The 26305-nt window shown below is 37.7% G+C and overlaps 1 long non-coding RNA gene across 1 annotated transcript in view; it reads left to right on the forward strand.

Annotated features, from left to right (window-relative positions):
* Positions 1-18891: 18891 nt before the first annotated feature.
* LOC117307175 overlaps positions 18892-26305 on the forward strand; it is a 35938-nt gene continuing 28524 nt past the window's right edge. Inside the window, exon 1 of the long non-coding RNA XR_004521047.1 lies at positions 18892-19049. This is a non-coding gene — a long non-coding RNA (uncharacterized LOC117307175). The remainder of the gene's footprint in view (positions 19050-26305) is intronic.

The raw sequence follows: 26305 nt of genomic DNA on the forward strand, positions 1-26305 counted from the left end.
ATGCGGGATAAAGAATAAATACATTTGGGTTTTACCCTTACACCTCTGGTGTTAGCACTGTATACTCAGTACTTTCCTGAGTTCTGTCAGGGAATAAAAAATACAGGCATATTACTCGGGTGGGTTCGAACCCTCGACCTTTGTAACTCTGGAGCAGTGTCTTACCAGCAAGGAAAAAGTGTGTGGGGACATTTGGGCAGGGGGGACCCCTTCATCACATAGCGGGGCATGGCAAAGACAGTTGAGCAAAGGTTGTCTGCTGAAGGGTGCCAGTTCATTAATCAGGAGGTCACTGGAAGATTCTTGAGGTCGCTGGAAGCTTCTTGAGGAGCCCTGAGGTCAGTGACCTGCCCGCTATCCACTCTACTCTCTCATGCAGTATTCAAGCTAAGTCCCATTCTATTCATAGACTGGCTGCTGGATTTGCTGGGAATAATGGTCACAGCTTGTCCCGTTGAGCTCCAGTCACATGTTTCCTTATCATCGAGATAATAAATTTAACAATTGGTTTTATAACACTAAGTTTGCCCATGCAGAGGTTGCGTGACCAGAAGTGCAAGCCAGCTTGTACCAGTCTCGGGTGTGTGTGTGTGTGTTTACTCGCTACCAGAACAATCCACTCAGTATGTCCATGGAAGAGGAAGGTCTGTCCTGTTGTTGTTTGGAGTCAGCTGATCTGTTATTCGAGGCTGATATATGGGCGGGCGTGTGTGTGTGTGTTGGTCAACTTGTATTGTGTGCGTGGGCGTGCTCGTGTTTATTTGTTTTCACATATGACATTGTTTCAAGGTGTTGTCTTAAAGGAGTTGGAAAGTGAACTGGAAAAGTTGTAACCTGAAACTGTATCTAGGCTCAGGCCGAAGTGTTGTACATTCAGAGTGGAGGCTGGGAGGTTAGGAAACCTAGAAAATGGGAGAGGTTGGGGTGAGGATTAGGGTAGGGGATTATCATCATTTAAATAAACTATCTAACAAATATATGCACTAAAAACTGGTTATCCATGCATACCCGTCAATTGTCCCTTTTTCCCCTGTGACTGCCTCGATTTTCAAATTGACCCCAAAAACTTAAAACCAGGATGTCCCCGATTTCTATGAAGGGGAGAAAGGTATAAATTACACACTAAAACAAAATGTATGAGTTTGATGCTTACTTTTAATAGAGGGCGTTGTATCATGAGGGTGCTGTTTCACTGAGAATGACCACCTGCTGAAAGTCTAAATGAGCCCAAATCCTGGATCCTGGGGAGTAGGGGGGGGGGGCTAGGTACTGGGTAGCTCAGCCTTGGACCTTGCCAGCTCGGCCTTTGACCTTTCCATTGGACGATCCCTTTCACCTTTTGTTGCCCCTTTTCCCCCTGATTTCAGATGTTGGCTGGTGAGTGTGAGGCCTCACCTTGTACTATCCAAGGTATCAAACTTAAAACCTAATTTTTTTCTTTCTATCTACCACTTTATTCTACCACTCTGGGTTGAAGTTGTTCATGTTTACTACCACTCCCTAAGTTGTGACTCATTTTTTTCCCATGTTTGGTACGAATGTACAAAAATAAGTTCATTCATTGTGCCCTCCCACCCTTTTTGACAGCGTAACCCCTGTATAATTTCAGTCACCATGGGGAAAAAGGACAAAAACACTCTATATTTTCTGTTGTTGTAGTTCATCGGAGTACAAACAAAATGGACTTCAAATAGGACAAGAGTGGGTTAAAAACAAAAACAACATTGCCAGCGGGAAAACCGAAAATGACTGCTAAAAACTAACATTTGATCAACTTTAGAGCATTTCTAGAAAAAAATCAGGAAAAAATTTCTGTTGATAATAGTGTTAGAAATTCTTCAGTGGATTGGAATTTTTTTAAAGTGAAATCAAACTATTTGACTTGGAAGTAATTTTGTGGCACGAAGAAAGAAAGGTAATGAATTGGAAACGCTTTCGCGCCGATAATTTCACTATAACTGTTCAATTGACATTCCTAATAGTAATTGTGTGTACTTAACCAGCAAGGTGTGACAAGGTACATGGTGGTTTTTTTTTTCCTAGCAAACTCACACACAGTCTTTGTGCTTTGTCATCCAGACTGGTGAATTCCAGACTACAATGCTGACTGAATGGGCCCTTTTATAACTAGGTATGGGAGCTTTCTAAATAAAACCACAGGTATGAGAGAAGCACTGGCAAGGTGTGTTTAAATACTGAGAACTAGGCGGGCCAGTACTATACAGTTCAAGAGCTTTGCTTTTGTTATACAGGGCCAACAAAAGTTCAACTGTGAAGCAGTCCACAGGCACGCCTGTGTACTGTTCATTTAAAGGACAGTTCCCACTCTATCCGAAGTTTGGAAACAACAACCTCAAACCAGCATGTTTTTATAAGTGTTGTAACCTTACAAAGCCCGATAGCGATTTATGCAAGTGGTCAAGAATTGTTATCAAAGGTGTGTACATATGTACAGCAAACAAAAAACTGTTATCAGTACAAACTTTGAAAATAATCCCAATGTTAATGTCTTTTTTTTTACTTCTTTGAACTTATCTTAACTTATCTGGCATGAAAATATGCCATTTTTATAAGAATTGTTTAGACAATTCATTTGCTGGAATCTGTTCAAATAAATAGAAACAAACATTCTATAGAATGGCAAAGATCAATTACAATGTGTTTGTTTGCTTATTTTGGTTGGTTTTTGTGAATTTGTAAAAAAATTTTTTTAGTCAATTTCGTCTGACATTATTTTGTATACAATTTTGCGCTGGACTGAATCGAATGCTTCATATGCATGACTCGGGCCTTAGACTTCCACAGCAATATCCCTCCAACTTTTCATTGGAACTTTACAGAGGGCACAGCAAAAGCAAAAAATACAGGGCGCCACAACAAAAGCACAGGGCACCACGGCACAAGATACAGGGCACCATTGCAATTGCTGTAGGTGCTGTGGGTAATTTTGAGGCCTGATGATTTAGAAAAAAAGGTTGTTCAAAGTGCTTTAAATTGTGAACTGGAGTATAAACATTGCTCATTCATGAGCAAAAGTTTGTGTAGTGTGTCCTAATTCAAAATGGGAGTTTCCGAAACACACCCAGACAGACACCATCGTCAATGAATTTGAGTTTGTGTATAGAGTTCCCGTTTCTGCCGACCTAGGACCGTGTGACTTTTTTTGAGTGACTTTCAGTGACACTTGTGTATTCGGCACTTAGTAGCACTCATACAATTAATGGCAAAAACAACTTTTGGTTAGTAGCCTACAGCAGCTAGTGATAGTATAAAACAATTTTAGAAACATTTCACTTTGGAGTAAAACAAAAAAAGGTTTAAGTTTTTATACCCCAAAATTTTAATCTGAGAAGTGCTACTGCAGTACCCTTCTCGGATTGGGATTTTTCTTCCTTTGTGTACATACTCATATTGGAAAAAATATCTCAGAAACGCAACCCCCCTTTTTTTTTTTTAAATGAAAAGTGTTTTTGTATTCAATCTACTCTTATATAGGATTAAAAGATTCAAACAATTCCAAAGACCAACATTAAACTTTGCCTTTAAGATGTGAGCTTATAAAATGCAATAGCTGAAGGTCTTCCCTAATTTCTTGTAAAGAAGCGGTTAAAAGTTGACAACAGTCCAGAAAATTGTGAGAGGAAAGGAAAAATCCCTATTGAAGTGAAACCAGAATGTAAACATATCACAAGGAACTGACTGAAAACAAAACATGTGAAGTTGATTATGAGAGCATATATCTGAAGTGATTATATTTAGCTGGACTGTGTGGGGGAAATCCCAGCGCTGTGAACTTTGGGAGAAACAAATTAAACACTATTGTTGTAAAAAAAGGCGATTGGAATCAGTTGTGATGTACACACTTCCTTCTCGGTATTAGTTGTATGAATGCAGTATCCTTGTGTGTAATGGGGGGGGGGGGCGTGTGGTTGTTGGTGAACAATACACAGAGCTGTGGAAGAGAGATTTCCTGGTTTTAAAATGATCGTGAAGTAAGCAGTTCATGCTGGTTCGTTCTGATTCATCCTGTTGTTGGCCTATCCTGTTGAGTCATTCTTGTTTGTTTTGTTCTGTGCCATTAATCGCATAACGGAGTCATTTGTAATATGTGAGCGTCTCTTCGAACTGAAAGCCTTTCTGATGTGGTTGTGTGTAGGGCAAACAGGGGGACCCTTGGTTTAGGGTCAAGGGACACACGAGTTGGTGTGACGTCACAAGCTTCAATATTGAACAGCGCCCTCGCTGATCCGTATTTATGTGGCACCTTTCCATTGTTCGCCTTCAACGATGGCAATATATGTGAGGGGCAGGCTTGTGTGCTTAATTTTTTGAAAGGGCACCAAGGCATTATAAATTGTAAATTTCTATTGGAGCGTTTCAAGGGCACAAAGGCAAATGACCAGGGGGCATGGAGGCAATCGCCTTTGTTGCCTCCGTGAAGTATTATTAGGCCTGGGGTCTTTATACAGCGTTGCGAAGGACACTAATGAAAGCAGGGAGTGTTTGGAAGGAATTTTCCTTTGTGTGAAGTCCAAGTTAAGAAGTTTGAGGGTCACCTAGGCAATGTTGTCTTTGGGCATGGAGACAGTTTTTATCTGTTGCCCCTCTGAGATTTGAAAAGTTTTATCTGGAGGGGCACAAAGGCAACGATCGAGGGCATGGAGGCTATTGCAGTATTTGAAGCAAAGGCCAGGAAAGGTCCTGGCAGTTGCTTCGTGTAAGATTCAGTGAACAGGGGCATGGACTCATATTGGGCAGTTGCCTCATGTGAGGTTTCTGTGAAACTTGCATTTTTATGGTAAATTCTGGTTCAAAATTTACTCGGATTTTGAACGAGTCGTGGATCTCCTGAATTGATAACTGTCCTTTTTAGGAAGATTTAGTACAGCTTTAACTTCCACCCAATTTTTTGTTTGATCCTTCATCTATACTGATTTAGAAACAAAGAAAACACATTTTACACATTTTTATAATTCCAGTACTCGCCCATATACCCATACTTCCATTATCAATTACACCTCACACATACATTTTTGTCCCATTTCTGAGAATAATTCTGCTCAAAAAGTCACAAATATTGATCCTGTGGTAAATTTGGTTCACCATACCCTCCTCTCCCCCAACCCACACCCAAAACTGAACCACAGGCTTGGACTTTCTGAGGAATTTCCCTGAAGTTTTAATCCGGTCGGGTTTTTTTTTGCTGAGTAGGCCTATCATATCTCTCAAGTTTCATATCCTTGTTTTTCTTCTTGTACACGAGTGGAATGGATAGGTTAGACTTTGTGGGCGTGAGGCTGAGTGTGTGTGGGATATGTTTTTTCCCGAATCGTGTTACTGGCTGATTCATGTCATTGTCATTTAGGCTGGCTTGAAAACACACAAACAACATTCACTAGTTGCCGAGACTGGGATTTTTCTTATTTTTAGGTACTTTAAAAGGTGACTGCTCTATATTCCAACATCCCTTTGTTCCGACAACCCTAAGTTTGGAAAACCTTCTTGTGAATAAAGGGAAGGTAGCCTTTGTTTTTTTGGGATAATCACTCTTAAAGTTTATGGCAATACAAACTTATTTGGTAGAAGAAGTATCTTTTGATTTTATAAAGCTTCTTAAGAGTTATGTGGTTAACTAATAATATCAGTTTTTATCCCCCTGAAATTTGAATCTGAGATTTGAAATTTTCTCAGCTTAGTTTAATCATAGAGAAAGGACAAATTCTATAGATTCCATGTTAATATTAACATATAATGTTGTTTTTAAAATAGAAACTTTGATTGGCTCTAATTTCCCCACTTTTTCTGGATCCTTCCCTTAATCTTTTTCCCCTCTTTTTTTTCTATAAATGGATAGGCCTATGTATTTATTTGTACTTGTTTCGAAGAAGGTCCGGTTTGGATCGAAAGCTAAGGCCATCTACCCTACTCATTATATTCATATTTATAGTATAGGATTTTAAAACAATCGAAGGATTCCGAAAAAACAAAGATTCATTTTAGGGTAGGGGTTAGGGTAAAGATTAGGAAAATATACATGGGGTGTCGGAACATAGGGGTGCCGATTTATAGGTGTGTAGCCCTTTTTAAACTGAAAACCCACATTTTGTAAATTTCACAAGTACTCTAAAGTTGCTCAGCAGAAACTGGTTACCAAGTAAAGTATCATGAGGTGAACTATGCTTAATGACCGGTTCTAACGTGAACCGGTTCTAACGTGAACCGGTTCTAACGTGAACCGGTTCTAACGTTAACCGGTTCTAATGTTGACCGGTGCTAATGTTGACCTGTTCTAACGTTGACCGGTTCTAACGTTGACCGGTTCCCCTTGAATTGTTGCTTAGCAGAGTAACTTGCCAAATAAGCCAAGTAAATGCTTTGTCATTGGGCCAGGGAACACAAAGTGGTGGATATCAAAACAAATTTGCCTTGTAATCTTTGGGTTTTAGTTTTTTAACAATGTCTATTAGAGCCTGGGCCTGTGGGCGATCGAGTGTGTTTAGCAGCCAATCAGCTGTGGGAATTGTCTTGAGATACTTCAAAACTGCTGAGTCTAAAACACCCACCTAGTCTTCACCTCAGTTTTACATCCAGAAGTGGATTTTGCCCAAGTACCAGCGTAAAGTAAATGTAGTCATTCACAATTTAGTTTGTTTGATGTTTAAGTCCTTTCATGTGTCTTCACTGTAGAATGCAATTGGGTACATTATGCAGTTGGACTGGGCTTTAATTCAAGTTGGATGTGTTTGAGTATGGTTGGAAGGAGTCAACAAAATTTCAGAAAAATTCAATTATAGCTTAGAAATTTTTAATGCAGCTTAGTTTAGCCATCTCCTATATCCATGGTTTGTCTGCATATGTCTTGCCTCCTGATGCTCATCAAAAAAGTAACTTATTTCACACAGGTTTGGGGTAAAAAAACTGTTTCAAGGATGAAAACAGTAAAAGCTGCCCCAGATCTTTGAGGGTTTCTTGGTGTCTTTTGAACACCCTGTTTTAAATTTGGACACCCGGTTTTTGAATTTCCAGCAAATTGACAATTGTTGTCAGCATAAAATGTTTACTTGGCAATCAATGGAGAGCTGTTGATAATATAAAACATTGTGAGAAACGGCTCCTCTGAAGTAACGTTGTTTTTGAGAAAGTAGTAAAAGACTTCAGCTGAGAGCACACACATTTGTAAAATACGGGTGTCTTGTCTTTCTTTATCCTCTTGCGAATTCAATGACCAGTTGAGTACAAATTTTCACAGGTTTGTTATTTTATGCATGTTGGGAAACACCAAGTGAGAATACTGGTCTTTGACAACTAATTAACTTGTCCAGTGGCTTTAACAACGTTTTAGACTTCCCCTTTGCAATACAAATAGAAGGAAGCTCTGTTTCGTTCCTGTGGCAACCAGACTTCTGAATGGTTGACATTTTGCGCTTGTTTTCAACTGTTTTCGTGTGTGGGATGTCAACTATTTGGAGATCTGGTTCGCCACTGTTTACCTGTTTATGTTCTATTTGTTTTGTGGTTCTTTATATTGTATGTTCAAGTTATAATGGGTTTTTTTTTTTATTTTTTTTATATAAATATGTACTCACTTGTATAAAACAATTGCTGTGGTTTCAACCATTTGTTATCTTTTTGTAATTTTGTCAAGTTATCTGTATATTTTTAAATTATTGTATATTGTAATATTTCTCTTAATATTTGTATATGGAGCTGGTCTTTTGTTGTAATTGCCTGCAAAAGATGATTAAAGTTTTTTGAATTAAATTGAATTGAATTTAAACCCTGTGCCCCAGATTTTGTGTTTTTTTGTAAGTGCAATTGGGTTTCAATTTAATGTGATAATGAGGATGTCCTTTGGACACGCATCCATCCATCAAGCTGTTTGTGACCTAGGTCAGATTGGCAATTCGGACACGATCAGTTTGTCTGAGCCTCCAATAAAAAAAAACTATGCAATGGACCTTGGGCGTAATGAAGTGACCCATTGGGCCTTGACGATAAATGACTACCACTCTTTCCCCTGGGACCTCTCTTCTCGTATCGCCAGCTCTAGGTAGGATTGAGGGACCTTCAGAGCAGCCAGGCATGGGTGTCCTGTCCTCCCTGATAGCTTCTGCTTCACTCCAAGGCCAACTGATCTCATCATGATCACACTCTACTAGAGAGGGGGGGAGGGGGGGCAGGTAAATTGATCGGTTCCAGGTGACATCCAGTGACCGTGTGGTATTGCGACAGTCACGTTCCCCTTCTCTCAAGTACTTCAGCGTCTAGACCTGGCCGGCGGTTTATGGTTAAGTGAGCACTAGGAAATGCAGGCAGTTATAAATAGTCGCCTTGTTGCTATATTTTGCTAATCAAAAGGGGGGAAGTGGGTGGATGAGAGGTGAATAGTCTAGTCACGATCAGGGTGTTATTGTTTTGATTTTTGATTTTTTTTTTGCAAGGATATTACTAATCACGGGGGACAACGTGGTCAAGATTGCGTGCTTAGTCGGCATTGGCCACTACTTTCTTGCCAGTCTACACCGCACTGGGGCTATGATTAAGACAATCCTGTCTCACTTAAGATGCCAATTAGCTTGTGGTGGATTATTTAGTTGCAGGAGGGATTCCGTAATCTGTTAAATGAATGGTCTTCTTTTATTTGTTTAATCGTCCATTGTGCAAGTCGCGAGTGGTACAAAAGCAAAGGCGGGAAAGATTTAACTTGTCCCACTTTCGAGTAATTTTGAAAGGGAAGTCTTTACTTAATGTTGCTGTAAACACTTTGTTTTGAGAGACCTCTGTACACAGGCACAATAGTCAAACATTGGACTTGATCAAAGTTTTCAGTTTTGGCTCTGGCGTCGCCCCTATTATTGTCTCTTAGTCTGCTGTAGTCAACGTATCCAAAGTATAGAACTTGAAGTACTCAAAAATTAATGATCACAAAATTTGAAGCACAGCAGTAAACTAATTTGTTAAAGCCATTGGACCCTTTCGGTAAACAGTATTTTCCAAGGCCCACACTTCGTGTATCACAACTTCTGTATAAAATAACAAACCTGTGGAAATTTAGGCTCAATCGGTCATCGGAGTCGGGAGAAAACAATGGGAAAACCCATCATTGTATCCGCACGTTTCGCCGTGTCATGACATGTGTTTAAAATAAATCCGTAATTCTCGCTATCGAGAATTTATATTGTTTTACTGTTTTCTCAAAAAGTAAAGCATTTCATGGACTAATATTTCAAGAGAAGTCTTTCACCACTACCTTCTGTAAACCCTGTAAGTTATTTGTAAATATGTGAACTTTTATTTTTGTTTCTGTACCAGAAGGGTCCAATGGCTTTAAAAGGGTTCCCTTTGAAGTATGGTTTGAAATTGTTTCACCTCGGAGCAATTGATTTTGCCACATTTGGGGATGCTGAAGCCAGAAATGTAGTTGGTACCTTGCTAAGTGTGGATGGATTTTACGTTCGTGTGAAAATACCTGTACAGTATCTGCTGTTTTCTCAGCAATTAGACAATGTTCAGCAAAAATTTTCTCAGCGATTAGACACTGTTCAGCAAAAACTTTCTCAGCAATTAGACACTGTTCAGCAAAAACTTTCTCAGCGATTAGACACTGTTCAGCAAAAACTTTCTCAGCAAATTAGACACTGTTCAGCAAAAACTTTCTGTAACTTTTATTGTATCTTTTTTGATTATGTTTTGCCTTTAAAATCAGCATAATGTTGACAAAAATCAATTTATGACTCTAGCTTCAATGCAACATTGGCATCATTGCTACACCCTGTGGAGACCCTTTTGGCAAACCCTGACATTTAATCATGGGGTATATATTATGATAACCCTATTCATTCATAGAGCAAGGACTCCTTCCAAAACTTGTTTTATTCCAGGAATAGTCACAAAAAGAACGCATCAAATTTTCAAAAACAATATATGTAAGGATCGCACCCAGCTGCGTATTAAGGGCATACACAATGTACTTTTTTAAACCAGGTTGGGTTGAGAAGTTTACCTTGAGATTTACTTGGCAAGGTGTTCTGTTTATGACTCCACTTCTAATAAAGTTTCATAATTTAGCTTGCAAATTTGCTTGGCTCACAACGGAAGAACGTGACCAGTCAAAATGTCAGCTAATTTTGTTGTTCTGAATAGTTTCTGCAAACTAAGCAATCTAAGATCAGTATCACTAATAATTTGATCGAGAACATAAATCAACCCTTTGCTTCTTATCTTTCTAGTGCATTTTGACAATCAAAAAGTTCCCTGGATTTTGTTTCCAACTTCTTTTTTTTAAATGAAGATATTAACGAAAAGGTCTGCCAGCAAAATGCTGTGATTTTCATTTTGTGTTGTGATTGCAGGCCTGGATGTTCGTCTTTGAGAGGGCGAGGCCATCGTTTTTAAAAGGGCACCTTCATTGGAATACCTTAACGTCTAGGGGAAACGTCTGAAGGGGGCACCAGGGCCAGAACCAGGGCAACAGAGGGCATTAGTTGCCTTCATGTTATTCCAAGCCTGTGATTTTTATTTTTGTGTTCAGCCCACACAATGGGAGACTTTGGAACGCTAGGTGGCAGCAGACTTACCAGGTAAATGTCCATTGTTTACGTAGTTCTGAGCACGCGCACATTACCGAGAACAATGGATTTCACCTGGTAAGTCTGCTGCCACCAAGCGTTCTGAAAGTCCCCAATTTGTGGTTGAGTTGGGGTAGTGGTTTCTTGTCTTACCTTCCACCTTGTGAACCCCAGATTGGAATCATACCAGGGGCACTTACGATTGGTTTTTAGTCTCTAAAATACCTAGGCATGATATTTTTCCTACTTAAAGGAACATTACAGAATTGGTTTTGCTAACAAAACAGTTGCTGGCAGTGTAAGCACTTTATGTAATCCACCATAATGCATAAACTGACAAACATGTAGAAGTTTGAGATCGATCGGCCGTCTTGGTCACGAGAGAATAGTGAAAAACCGATTACAAATTTTGCATTGCATCGATGCCAAAATAAAATACATAAAACACTCACTGAGCGATAAACTCCAAACGCGAAGGTAGATTGTTTATTTCTCATCAAATATGACAGAAATATTTCAAGGGATGTTTTTAACTATCATCATGATAAGACCGTGTAAGTTTCATGTAAATCTGTGATCTTCGCGATTTTTGTTTCTTACCAATTCTGTAACGTCTCTTTAAGTCTGATTTCCAATTTTGTTTGCTCTTGGAGAAATCTGAAAACTGTGATTAAATAGCCTGAAATGTCTATTTATGCCCACACTACGCATCCCTGTAGGTCAGCCTTTGTACTTGATAAAATATTATAACAGTTTTTTCTATGGACAAAATACCACGCCTGTATACCTGGCTGCGTGGGTTTTCCTCCCACATCTAAAAATACAGTTCCCTTCCATGTCTTCTCTCAATTTGGTTAATGATTAATACAGCGATTAAAATTGCTTTGATGAGAGTTCTTGGCTTCACAACCAGTATAAATGAAATGAAATTTAGTTTAATGAACTGAGATGTACTTCTGCAAAGGCCAAAAGATATTAACTATGCTAGCAAAATGCAGACATTTCCATTTTTGGTTGTTCTCGGGGTCCAATTTCATAGAGCTACTTTAGCAGAAAATATTGCCTAAGAATTGTCTGCGTAATGAGCAGAAATGAGCAGGATACCAGTCGCAAATTGTACATGTCACTTAGCAGTTGGCTGGTAACCTGATTTTGGTAAGCACATGTTTGTTATGCTAAGCTAATTTTCGTGCTTAGCAGCTCTATGAAATTGGGCCCTGGTTTTTATGCTTTCACAATCCTCACTCGAACACTTAGCAAAAATTCACGAAAAAATATTTCCATGGAATTTTCCTACAAAACATAAATTAATGGAAAGTTTTTGCCAGCCTCCCAGCTCTACACCCCAAGGTTTTTGAGGGACATTAAGACGTGGAAATGATTACAAGAAAAACTCCAAAGGGAAACGAAAAACCCCAGGTGTCCAGATCTCCAGGTATCGTCTTTCCAGGCTCCTTGGGCACCCAGCCAGTCCAGTCAGGACAGACCACTTCACTACAAGGCTTCCTCCATCCAAACTGATACAACCATTACCTTCAGACAAGGACACGCATCATATTATACAATTTTTTATTTTTTTTATGTCCCCTTTTTTCATGAATGGGAAGGCTTGCCACGCTGGTAATTGTGGAAACGTGACTGTGAACATTGGTTGATTATTGTCCATCAGCACTTTCTGACTGAACGTTGGAGGATGTTCTCAAGGCCTTGCCATTGGTTTGCACTTCTGAAGGACTCTCTTTGTAATAAAAAATTGAGTGGCTTTGTTTAAAACAAATTAAATAGAGGCTATGTACTATTGACTACACATATTCATGGCTTTCACATGTGCTTATAAATAGATGTGAATAAACATTATTTATTTCAACAGAACCTTTACAAAGTGGAGAAGATAAAAATATATTACATTACATACAAATCATTACATAAATTATAGTACCGGCAAATGAATATAATCAATCATTTTCTACTAAGAACCCTTGAAAAGACAATTCAAAACCCGGTTAAAAACATATATGTTTACTTTGTACAATAATTGTTGATTTCCTTTTATAGCGCATAGGGACCTCACAGTGATATGGGCTATATAAGAATGGTTTTAATGTTTTTTATTATTAAAAGTGTTTTCAAAACAGAAAATCAAAAGACCGTATATTTGTCAGGCTAAGACAATCAAAAGCAAAGCTGCCAACTCCATCTGATTCTGCAGAAAATTCCTTGAAAATAAACCGATCTTTCCATGTTGTGATGGACAATTAATTTGAAAATCTTCCTTACTGTGGAAACCTTTCCCCTACTATCTGAATGAAGGATGCAAATGTTTACAGCTCTGCAAAAAAGCTGTCACAAGCAAAAAGGGTTTGTTTGATATTTTGTTTATCTTTAAAGACAGTGGACACTATTGGTGATTGTCAAAGACCAGTCTTCTCACTTGGTGTATCTCAACATATGCATAAAATAACTAACCTGTGAAAATTTGAGCTCAATTGGTCATCAAAGTTGCGAGATAATAATGAAAGAAACAACACCCTTATCAACAGGCATGAGAATCTTCCGGTTTAAACCGGAATTCCGTTTTTTTTCCTTTCAAAATTGTGGTCTCCGAGTTCGATGTGAATTTGCTATAAAATTCGGGGGGGTAGGTTTTTGGGGGTACACATTTGGATTTCGCTAATCCCTCTTCTCTAGTCAGACAATGTAAGTTTACCTTTGTAATTGTTATTATCGCGGATCCACACGACGTTCATGGAAAAAACGGCACCTAAACGACAAATTGCCGTCAAGCAGCTGGCCCAGTTTACGGCTAGTGGTCTTCCTGGCATCGCGCATGCATGCAACAGCAGCGACAGATGTATGAACTTGCCTCATTTCTTGCTTCGTTTATAGTGGTACGGTTCAATAACGTTTGCGTGTAATGCGCTTGCTGCTGCAGCAAAGATAACACGTTTGGAGACTTTTGAAAGTCTACTGAAAAAAACAATGCACGTGTTTTGCACCATGTGTACTGTGTACGTGCAGGTTTGTACACGAACCAATGAGCGGCGCGGCACGAATCTGAGATCGCCGGCAGGCCATGGAAAACTAGTACCTGTTATTGCCTCACAACCAGCGAAAGATATATTGGGAACCAGCGAACACACTGTACGTCCGGACGACGTGCTTTCTTCATTGGTTCTATTTCTTTGTTGGGGTCTAATCTCAACCTCGTTCCAGTTATACCCTATGCTGAATCACAACCTCTTTCTCAAAAACACATCGCTCTCGCCAAATATATTGGCCTATATATATTTTAAAATGTGCGTCGCCGACGGATCGTTAAAATCACAAACATTTAATTGCAAAAGAATTTCTTTTACACAACCGAATTTCAAATCAAGAACCTATAACAATGGTTGTTGGTGAGAAAAAAAGCATTTTCAAGGGCAGAAATAAGGGATAAGATCGTCAAAAAAATAAAAATATTATTACAATTTTTTTTTTTTTCTCCCTTTCTTTTTCCGGAATTGTAAAAATAGCGCAGGCAACCCAAATTTGTTTGAATTGAAGGAAAAATCATACAAAAGTAGCTCACTTCTACCTGGAAAAATAGGTGTCAGAAATGCATCAGAGACCACCACAGAGCTTCTAAAGTACCCAGAGCTCCCAGGGCCCTGGACCCCGGCCGTGAGGGACCTCGCGCTGCGCGCTTCGCACACAAAAATGATGGAATATTGTCATTTCCAATCAACTGAATTTTTTCCCTGTTTTTTTATCATCACCCGTTCTCATGCCTGTATCAAACACAAAGTTGTGTGCTTTCAGATGCTTGATTTCGAGACCTCAAATTCTAAACTTGAGGTCTGGAAATCAAATTCGTGGAAAATTACTTCTTTCTCGAAAACTACGTCACTTCAGAGGGAGCCATTTCACACAATGTTTTATACTATCAACCTCTCCCCATTACTCGTTACCAAATGAGGTTTTATGCCGATAATTATTTTGAGTAATTACCAATAGTGTCCACTGCCTTTTACTCTTGTATATTTCAAGCGTATAATTAAATAAAAAGATAATAAAAAAAAGTATTATAAAAAATTTAAAAAACAAGTTCTAGATCTTACTTGACTAGAAATATTAAGTACAATGGAACAGATCAATATATTTGAAATACTTTTTAGTTTAAACCTTTTTCAATAATTGTTGCTGTTCAAATAAATTGGCAAAGTAACAGATGACCTGGAAGAAGAAAAAATGTATAATTTTTATTAAAAAGCCCTCTTGTTATAAACTTAACTTAAATGCGTTTATAAAGCGCTTTAACACTGTTTCAAAGCGTTGTACATCCAAGAAAAACATTAAAATACAGGATAAAAATATTAGCAAAAATAGCAATATGGTTTTAAAAATACACAACAGTTAAAAAAGTAGCAAAAATTTAGTAAAACATTGCATTACAAATATTCATATTATACAGAATAAAATACAAAAAATAAGCCAATCAACAGTAAATCAACCCCACTATATACTGATAAAAAAAGGAGACCAAATTGAACAAATTAGGGTAATATCACCTCTGCGACTGCAACGCACACTATAAAAATTACCATGACAAAGGGTCAAATTATAAAGATGGTAAGGGTGTAAGCATTTTGCGGAACAAGTCTGAAGTGCGTAAAATAAAATCATCAAAGTATCTTGGCAAATTTTAATTGCCAAGGCTCGGATGACATCAGCGAAAAAAAGGGTTGTTCAAATTTTTGACAGTTTTTATTTCATTCCATCGTTAAAACATGCAATTATCCTAAGGGGAGGGAGGTTGGAAATGCATGTGAAGAGACAACGATCCAGGTCTGGTCTAACATTCATGCATTATTTATTGAGGAGTTTATCAAAGGAAATAAAGAGAGCCATGAGTTAATTTGCAGCACTTGTAACTCTTTCATTATTGTTCTCTCGGAAGGTTGTCATTTTTCATTTTTTCCCCAAAAGTCCAGATACAGAGATCATCATTTCACGTTTAAATGAAGACAATAACGCATCCAAACAATAACTTCCCTTCCAGGTATCTGCATACCCCCAGAGACCCTGCTGGCGTTTCCACCCCCCCCCCCCCCCTTTTTGTCTCGCTCCCAAGAACCATTCACTTGTTTATACCAATCACCTTGGTAACCCATTGTAAACAACACGGATGCCTGCACGGCACGCTATAACTAGATCCACCTCGTTTGTTTACAGGTGTTCCCTTGACGATGTAAACACAGATAAGCTCAATTAATCGAGGTAATGATTCCGAGAAGGTGCTTTCTCATGCTTTTTGTCTGTTATTTTTTTTCTTTCTTCTATTCAGCAAGACCTTGACAATGGTGTCCATAGTAACGGCATGCACATCTTTTGTTCATCTAATATTCCTTTTTGTCTTTTAAAATAGCTGCTTGAAGGTCAGTTTCATAGGAGGTTGTAGATTGTCCACTATGAATTCTCTTACATGCCATGCTCCAATCTGGGGGAAATAGACCTTTATCACGGTGCAGCCATCTTGAATTTCTCTCATTGATATCAATGTTACCAAACTGAGGCTGGAAGAAACAAAATAGTCTGGTTCCTTATTGTAAGGTGATTGTTAGCATGCATTATTGTTATTCAAAACGAGGAACATGACCAAGATGGAGGCAGCATGACAAAGGTCTATACGCAGGGTTTGTAGCTCAAAACCTTAACTGGACCAGAAAATTTGTTGCAAGACTGAAATCAAAATGAGAAGAACACTTTCTCCACAATTTCACATTTGAGCTGTTTTGGGAACATGCACTGTAAGAGAAGATTTATTTTTGTTTTATTATGGATAATACTTCAATAATCAATAGAATTGAATTAAAAGATATTTGTATTTATCAGTTTAAATTAAAAACACAAGACTGCTGGACTAGTTTGGTCCTTAGTGTCTATTATGTTGGTTTCAGTTTGGGGAGGTATTTCTTTATGAGAGACGCAGAGTGAAGATGAAAAACTCATGTTTTTTTTTTGTTCAACTCAAGGAGAGAGATCTATAAAATTACAATTAAGACAATTCCCTCCCTCCTTGGATAAAACACAACAACCACCCCCCCCCCCACATCTACGTAGAGAACAAAATATGCAGGCAATGTTTTCACTCCATTCTCTTTCTTTTTTTTCTTCAAATTCCAGGGTTTTTAAATTTGGGATTACATCTCTTACTAGGTCTTCTTTGCATCTGATGAAGTAGTTGTTTTTTTGCTGCAAAAGCTCATAAATGCAGTTTTTGATGTAATTAGTTAGTTTATGCTACCACTAGCTTCCTTGTTTTGCCTCTTTTGTCGAAAGTCTCATTTTGGGGTAAAAATTGAAGATTCAAAAATTTATATGTAGACAAACAAATGAAGTCGCAAAGAAATTCTGTATAGCTTTCCTGTGTGAGCTTTCGTCCAAATGTAAGCTGGTAATATAAATCAAAACTTATTTTATTAGAATGTCATGTTGTTGTTTTGACAATTTGCAACTTTAAAAAAAAGGTTGACCTGTTTTTATTTTGTTTTCCCTGATATAAACGCATGCCATTACCATGTTTTTACTTAATAGGTTTTTTGTTGGTTTAAATCTAAGCTGACAGCCTATTGTCCGCAACGCCAATCTGTTGGTGGCCTACATATTTACGTAACCTGTCATTTAGTATTACGTATTTGACCTGCGTATGACCGGACCATGCCTTCAAGTAGTATAGCAAAAATATATAGCATCACTTATAATGCAACCCCAATGGTGTGAACCACTACCGCGCACACTATGCAATAAATAGGCCGGCATCATTCTATAAATAGACCCGTGGAGACTAAGTCAATAGGGATGACGTTTATAAGCCTCTCTGCTGCGACACTGCCGTACCAGCATCATCGGATTCCTCTGCGCATAGCGCGCTTCATATAATATATATACATGTATATAGGGTTACAGAATTCAATGCAATCTATAAATAGATGTGAATTACGTTTGGGAGTTTGGGGGGGGGGGTGGTGAATATTCACATAGCGCAGAGCAAAGTCTAATGGAGGATTCTACGCATCCCACAGGTCGGGGGCTGACGTGGCTAATTAATATTCATGAGATGTTTGGCTGGGCTCACGATCTCTGAATGACGTTGGTCTAATAGTGGTGGGTGGATGTATTACTGGCTAGGCTCCATGGGGATGGGAGAGTCAGCCTGGGGATAGTTTTACAAACTCTGAGGCTTGTTCCTGTGTGAATGAGAATTACTGACGCAAATATTTATTTGTTTTTGCAAAAGTCTTGGTTTATTTTTTTATATTTTTTTATAACAGATTAGTTAGGTTTGTTGAATTCTGTTTTGCCAAATAAATAGTATTTTGTTGTGCTAACTAAATAGTAATTTGTTTTCTTCACTTCAAAAGGCTTTGTTTTTTTTAATTTATTTTGAATAACATCAACTAAATCTTTTGAAGCATATACAGGCCTTCGGTTTTTCAAAATAAATGTTGGTGTTTTTTGTGTTTCATTGAAAGTCTTGTATTTTTATTATTTGAATAACAGACTAATTAAATCTGTTGACACTCTGTACATAGGCTTTCTGTTTTTCCCAATGTTTTCAGTCTAGAAATCCGTAGGGGCATTTTTCTCCTGGGGTGTTTTTATATATATTCTTTTGTGGTTTGCAAAGTTGAGCAAAAATCAAACATTCCTGGTCTTTAATGAAAGGCATAGTTGAAACCCCTTTTAGTATTTGTATGGTTGCAAACAACATATTTCTTTTCACAATTTTACTTTGGTAAAAATTAGTGTTGTGGGTTGGTTTTGGGTTTTTTTAACCTGCATTTTTGAAAATATTACTGGTTAAATTTCTACAATAGGAATCTGTCCTCTCTTGTATGGTGTTTCCATAATCATAAATTTAGAAGAAATAGGCCTATATTTCTTCTAAATGTTACCTTGCTGTGAGTGTGTGTTGCTGTTGTTATTATTGTTGTTTTTTTAAAGCTGGATTTGCTTGTGCTTTTTTACTTTAATACTTATTGTGTTCATTGTTATTTTGATTATTACCTTTTACTGTGCTTTTTTGATACTGGTATTTGTTGAGGTCAAACAAATACTAATGATAACTATTTACAAAAGTTACTGATTAAATTTGTACAATAACTTAATCTTTCATCTATCAATATTGGTGAATCCATAAACGTAATATTAGAAGGTATAACGTCTGTGAATGCAGTGACAAAAAAGGAAGACAATCTTTGGAATTTGTGTTTTGCACATCAAATATGCGGCCCGTAGTAGATATGTAGATATAGATCGTACAGCAGGCTAGGTGACCTTATATATCCCTTACTGTGCTCTCTATGGGAGTAAGGGTTGTATGAATGCATTATAGGCAAGCAGGCGTGCATCCATATCGGCTGTCTGCTCTGTGTAGGATCCCAGGGTGTTGTGAGAGTGCCATCAGGGAGTTCAGACATGCGCAGTTTGGCAGGCTGGGTATGTAAACAGAATAGAACTAGGGTGTGTGTGTGTGTTGTGTAGTAAAAAGATAAAGCTGATGCAATACTGTATGTAGACGTGGCCGGCTGCCTATATCCTTTACCCAATATTACAATTAAGGTGTGTATTATCGGCAACCAGCACCATTCCTGCATGCACCAGGTCTGCTGCAGATATTATTTTCTGGATTTAAGAAGTCGAGCTGCATTCCAGAATCGGCTCCATTTTTGGCATTCTCTAGGTGTAATGATATGCAAAACAAAGATTTACTTTGATATTAATAACAACACAATTCTGCATTTCTTAGAATGTTTTTAAAATAAATCAATTTACAAAAGTGTGATTTAAGAGATAACTAATAATAATAAAAATAATAGAACAGTACTTATGTAGAGCAAAATGAATAAACATTCCTCAAAGCGCTTAACAGCAAAATGAAAAGCAATTATGCCACATCCCCCCTATTTCTATATTTATCTAAATCTTTTTAAGTAAAGTTAAATATTGCTTTTTTTTTCCCTAAAAAAAAAGAGTCATTCACTCCATGCATGGTTCTGTAAAATAATTAATTTTATTTTTTCAAATGAAACATGTACGCAATCAGTTAGGCCTATATATAGTTTCAAATTCAGCAGTCCCTGATTCATTTGCCCGATCTATACTTAAAGGCAGTGGACACTATTGGTAATTACTCAAAATAATTTTCGGCATAAAACCTTAATTGGTGACGAGTAATGGGGAGAAGTTGATAGTATAGTAAAACATTGTGAGAAACGGCTCCCTCTGAAGTGACATAGTTTTCGAGAAAGAAGTAATTTTCCACAAATTTGATTTTGAGACCTCAAGTTTAGAATTTGAGGTCTCAAAATCAAGCATCTGAAAGCACACAACTTCGTGTGACAATGGTGTTTTTTTCTTTCATAGGTATCTCGCAACTCCGACGACCAATCAATCTCAAATTTCACAGGTTTGTTATTTTATGCATATGTTGATATACACCAAGTGAGAGGACTAGTCTTTGACAATTACCAATAGTGTCCAGTGTCTTTAATAAAACAATGAATTTACAGGCGTACATGTATATTCAATTTTTCTAGTGCACGGTCTAGCAACTCCTTCACCCACTCAAAGTCTGTATTTAAAGAGATACCCAAGCTGTGATTGATGCAGAATACAAATTCTGTACCGCTGAATTTTTGTTTTTCTTACATCGTCACCCAATATACTTGAGAATCTGGTGAATATTGAGATAAATGATAATTCTACGATGCTCCGTTGATTGTTTTACCCAAACCAGAAAATTATTGTTTAAAGCTCATATTTCTACAAACTATGCGCTTTTGGAGAGAAAAATAATAATAAAATTGGTTATTCTTTTTTTTAAAGTCTTTTGTGTAGGTTTTTGTACTTTTGCATTAATCAAATTTTATTGAATATTCAAGTTTTAAATGTAATGGTATTAAGCGTTTTATGGGCTAGACATGGTGGTCTGTCCCGTTATATTGAAACACACGAGTAGATATTCTTCGACCCTCGCAGAAGGGAAAGGTTAAAGAGCTTGGAGCGATTCCCACATCTAGGCCTGCTACTTCGAAACTAGTGTTGTAAAAGCCAGACAGTGTTCCTTTTTATTAAAGGGGCACCTGTCTGTTAGTGAAATTTAGATTTCACCTGGAAAATGTCGACAGTTGGAAATGATGATAACTTTCAGAGCTGTGTTAGTAAGAGGGTTGCATCATGGTGATGGGAACCGTTTTCTTTGATTATGTGGTTGGTGGATGCCATTATCGGTCCAAATGTAGCACAATTCAATGTGCAGTCTAGTCTGGTACCCTGTGTGCATATGCAGGTTGTTGTTTTGACTGAAAATGATCTTTAATCACAAGTTGCCTCCATGAATCTTTAGATTTTGAAATCCACAAAGCTATTGTACACAATGGCTGTGACGCTATGTTTTTCACAAGGCTTTTTATTTTGAGCACAGTGAATTACTGCATAAAACTACATATTGAAATTTAAAAAATCTCAATTTGTTTTTCTAGTTTTGACTGAAGACAAAGAAGTTTTTTTTTATTTTCACATTTATTTTGCAAGAATCTATAAGAATGATGTTGGCTGTTAAACTGCTATTTTTTTTGTAGCCATTTAATAAAAGAATTTTGTGAAAGCATTGGATTAGCAATTTCTTGTTGTCACGGAAGAATCAGTGAATGAATGAATAGCTCAGGAATGTTTTCGTTTGGACTTAATGGACTAGGCAGTTGCATGAATGATGTCCTAATGTTGGATTGTCTTTGCATAAAGTGCTATCAATACATGTAGGGGTATAATGCACCGATGCTTTCTATAAAGATGCTGCGTCATCTACTTAGCAAATTTCTTGGCTAAGCAAGAAACGACTTGGGTACCAGTCGCAACTGTATGGTATTCTGGCTGGTAACCTATTTTTAATAAGCAAATGTGGTTTGTGCTTGGCAAGTTTTTGTGCTTACAGGCTTTATGAAACTGGGCCCTGGAGAGGACACGATAAGGTGATGTGATTTTTTTGCTGAGACCAACTTTTTATTGTGAGTACCTGGGAAGTTCAAGGTTGAGGCACTGAATTGTTCAGAGATGATGTGGTACCACCTCAAAGGCACTGGACACTGTTGGTAATTTCTCAAGAAAATAGTTCTTAGCATAAAAACTTACTTGGTTATGAGCAATGGAGAGCTGTTGATAGTAAATACATATTGAGATAACCGGCTCCCTCTGAAGTAACGTAGTTTTGTGAAAGAGGTAATTTCTCAAAAGTTAAAAGACTTTAGCCCTGAAGCCTTTTAATACTCAGCATCTATGAAAGCACACAAGACTGTGCAACAAGGTTGTTTTTTCTGTTATTATTCTCTTGTAACATCATGACCAATTGAGTCAAAGTTATCACAGATTTGTTATTGTTTTGTGCATATGTTGGGATACACCAAGTGAGAATACTGGTCTTTGTCAATCTGTAAATGTCCTAACTGAAATAAGGCTGTGTGTCTGAATGGGTGGCTACAGCTAGGGCTGGTTGCCGTGGTATCATGCATTGAAGTATAGGATGTCTCTAGCCACAGCCGTAGCTGTAAACAAAGCCCACCAATTCCGGATATGTCCTTAGTTAGGTCAGTCACCCCTTTCAGGTCTTTTTCTTTATATTAAATCATGAGAAAGAAAGTTATTCAAATATTATTTGAAATCTAAATGTTATCCAAACATTCTGAAGCTGTTCCATGTTTTAAAGATCGATCGTGATGGCCGAAAATCCCTTATAATTTTCAGCTTATATTACCCTAGAAGGAAGCAGTTTCCATTTTAGAAGTTGTTGGGTTTTTTCCCAGAGAAAAAAAATTCTGCAGGTCTACTCAACGGAAAGATATACCTTTGGTAATCACTCTAAACATTAATGTCAACAACTTTGGGTTAGACGCCTACAGCAGCTTTCAACAGTATAAAGCATTTTGAGAAACATAACTCTGAAGTAATGTGGTTATGCGGGGTGTCGTGGCCGAGCGGATAAGAGCACCGAATTCAAGCTCTGATGTTCTGTTCAGCAGAGTGTGGGTTCGAATCCCGGTCGTGAAACTTGTGTCTCTGAGCAAGATACTTAACTATAATTGCTTCTCTCCACCCAGGGGTAAATGGGTACCTGTGAGGGCAGAGATGGTTCTTGTGGTTGATTTAGCCGAGTAGCACATACTAATGTTGCACAGGCTGCATACTCCCTACCAGGGAGCTGAGATGGTTTAAGGAGTGAATTAAGGCCCAGTGACCAGGGGTAATAATGTGAAGCGCTTTGGGACGCCCTCCGGGTGTGAAAAGCGCTATATAAAAACGGGTTGTTATTATTATTATTATTATTATTATTATTATTATGCAAAAAGATATCAGCTTTTATCCCCAAAGTTGAGTCCGACAAGCATTACCAAGTATTAGGTTTGTCAGATGGTGTATTCCTATTCTAATAGGAATTATTCTTCCCGCAGAGCTTCACTCACTGTATTTTGAGCGATATCCCAAAACACGACCACCTTTTGAAGCAGTTCACAGGTTAGTCTGCATCCCTACATCTAATTAGCGTTTAAAAACAATCAAATGGTTCCAAATACCAAACGTTATTTTGCTTTAAAACAGAGCATATGTTAGTCCAAACAACAGAACAGTTAGTACTTAAAAATAACTTATCATTACTTTGTGTACAATCAAGATAAAGAAAGAAAAAAAAAGTTTAGAAATTCACATTTAATTTGAGACCTTCAAAAACTTACCCCCCCCCCCCCATGGTAAGAAAATCATCCTGAAACTGTGTCAGCTTCTAACCCTTCACTTTGAGGACATGGTATGTGCATCATTTTCAACCCAGGCCAGCCAGCCGAATCAGCCGGTCGCACGGAACTATTTTTTCTTTTACGGGGGAGGAAGGTCAGGTGCATCAAAAGCTCATTTCTGATTGGTGGGACAGGGAGTGGGAGATATGCCCATCTGGTTATGTGGTGTTTAGAGAGAAAAGTGCAACTCCGTACTTTGCCTTGATGCTCGCCAGACTGTGGCCCTTTTGCTGACTACAGAATATATCATGCTGTTGTGGAAAACATTGTGGGATGTTTACTCTCATTCAAAATGTAAACAAACAACAGTGTATCTTTATACCTGTGTAGTAAACAAGTGAAAAACAGTGCCTGAAAAGTGACGTAAAGAGTATTCTTTGCAAATCTTGTATATTTAAACAATTTAAAGATGCTATGTCAGATTTTTGGTCGATTTGACCCAAAAATTTTGATGTAAAATTCAATAGGTATTTTGATGGGGGTCAAGAAAGTTACAAGCTTTCATTTGAGCCATTGCTCAAAAAGGTCTGCCAATTATTAGTAGCAGTGAAATAAAGTGCTCAAAATTTGTTTTATAAGAAACGTTTCAAATTTTTGTCATGGTTCCTGACGATTAAAAGTTAAACTTTCTTTTGTTAGAGCGGGTGATACTCTTTGAAGTACCATTCACTCAAAAGAAATCAATTTTTTAATGTTTGGGGCCAAAAATCTGACATAGCATCTTTAACGTATTTTTGGTCGCCACCGACAAAGCAATGGTTCATTGATTAAAAGGTCATTTTGCAGTGGTTCGTACTCTATTTTTGCACTAATGAAATAAGCTGCCATGATAGTGGCTCTGCAAAATGTTGTTTTATTATTTTGTATTTATTCTGAAACAGAAACAAGTCAGAAGTTGGAAAGTATTTTTGGTCCAGAAATCAGAAAATTTAATGTTGTCAGCAATTTACAATAATCTCTCAACTGTAATGCGCTTTTGAACATAATTGTGGTGAACCGCACAACATACATTTTGTTAAAAACATTTTTTTAGCCTTTGCTAGGGTCAAAACCTCAGGTCACCAATTTGTTTTAGTATATTTTTTTTAAATTATTTTGTTTTGCAATACATTTCTTTTCTTTCTTAGGTTTGTTAGAAACTGTATTTAAACTGAGCCTTCAAGAAAGACTCTGATATACCTCGGGTCACAAACCTTTTTTTTAAGAAACTGTTCTTCATGGTCTGTGTAAACTTCAGATTTAAACTAATTGAATCAAAATGACTGCATTATTTCCTGTCAAAGTACACCCAGAGTCTCTATACAAGGTCATCATCCCCATGTACATGTATGTGTAATACCAGTGGAGGTTATTTAGACTGTTTCCATTGTGATAATCAGTCCCGTCATTTCCTCCCTTTTATTTTCTTTCATTTTTTTTTTCATTTTTTTTTTTACAACGGAAAGATACTCAGTGAAAATCAGCTGATAAAGAAGTGACAGTAGCCCTTTGTTACGTATGCATCCGTTAGAAACCTGTAATTTCCTTCCAGTTTTAAAACCGTGGAGCTTTGTCTTTCCCTTGTTTTTGTCTTTCTATTCTTTGGAGTTCTGTGAATTGGACATAGAGTTATTGTATTACTCATAGACCTTGCCAGACAGACACTGATTCCATCTTAACATGTTTTATTGAAAACTATACCAGCAACTTGGAGGTTGTCTGAATTTTCGAGCTACACAAGACACCAAAGGTTACTTGAGTTTACAAAGTTGTCTAGGAACACAATAGGATTCAGTTTGGCTCAGTGGTTTTCTTGCCTGCTGTTCGCCTCAGTGAACCGAGATACAAGTCTGGCTTCATAAGCCACATATGAGTCATAATGACCAGTGTCCAAGCCAAATTTATTCGGACACGACTATAGACCCGGACTCGAAATATCCCAACGGCACCTGCAGCAATTGCTGTGGTACAGCAATTGCTGCAGGTGCCCGGGGCTTTTGCTGTAATGGCCTGTGCAAAGTTCCAATACAAATTTACATTTGCCTCATATTTGTAAGTGCCCCTTACAAGAACGAAATTGCTGTGCCCCTTTAAGAGCGAGGTTCAAGGCCTGATCGGTAGACCTTTTTTTATTGCAACATTACAGCCTGTCACAGCCCGAGTTGTTTGCAGAAATGTTGAATTTAGGTAACCACATTACAATTGATGTTTTGCTAACATTCAGCTTTCAATAGTAGAAGGGTCTGTACTGATCCCTTGCTTGTAGATTGGGTTTTTCCCCAACATTTAAATTATGCATTCATAGGTCTTCATAGGTATCCTCACCAAATTTCCTGAGGGTTCCTAGGTTTTAACGATTTAAGAATAGTCTGGTATTTTGACTCTAGGAGAGTTTTTTTAAGTCTCATTTAGCCTTTGAGATGAACTCGGCTAGGGTCTAAATGTCAAGCCATTGGATTTTTACCGTAGGCCATTTTGGTTGGGAAGCAACACGCGCTAATTTTATTTCCATAGATATAAAAATAAGAAGAAACAAATCTTCATTTGAAGGAACAAGCTTCATCAGTTACTCACATTTGAGCACATTTATATCCAGCTTGATTTAAATCAAAACTTTAAAAAGAATTTATTTGTTTAATTGATTTTGATTTGATTTTAATCTATTTGGATAAAACACAGCAAGAATAAGGCATAAAAATTACTAAGTAATATAAAGCCGTGTTCCCATTGGACTTATTTTTGCTAAAGTACCGCGACTTTTCTGTAGAATGACAAAATTAAATCCAATGGGAACGCATGTTAAACTGACCTCCCTGTCAACTTACCGCGACCGTGATGTAAAACTAACAGGCCGAATGAGGTCGCGGAAGACTTCCGCGCAGCCACGGTAAGTTATCAGGGCCGATAAAAAGTCCAATGGGAACGCTC

Source organism: Asterias rubens, chromosome 2 (assembly GCF_902459465.1).
Source record: "Asterias rubens chromosome 2, eAstRub1.3, whole genome shotgun sequence".
Classification (NCBI taxonomy): domain Eukaryota; kingdom Metazoa; phylum Echinodermata; class Asteroidea; order Forcipulatida; family Asteriidae; genus Asterias; species Asterias rubens.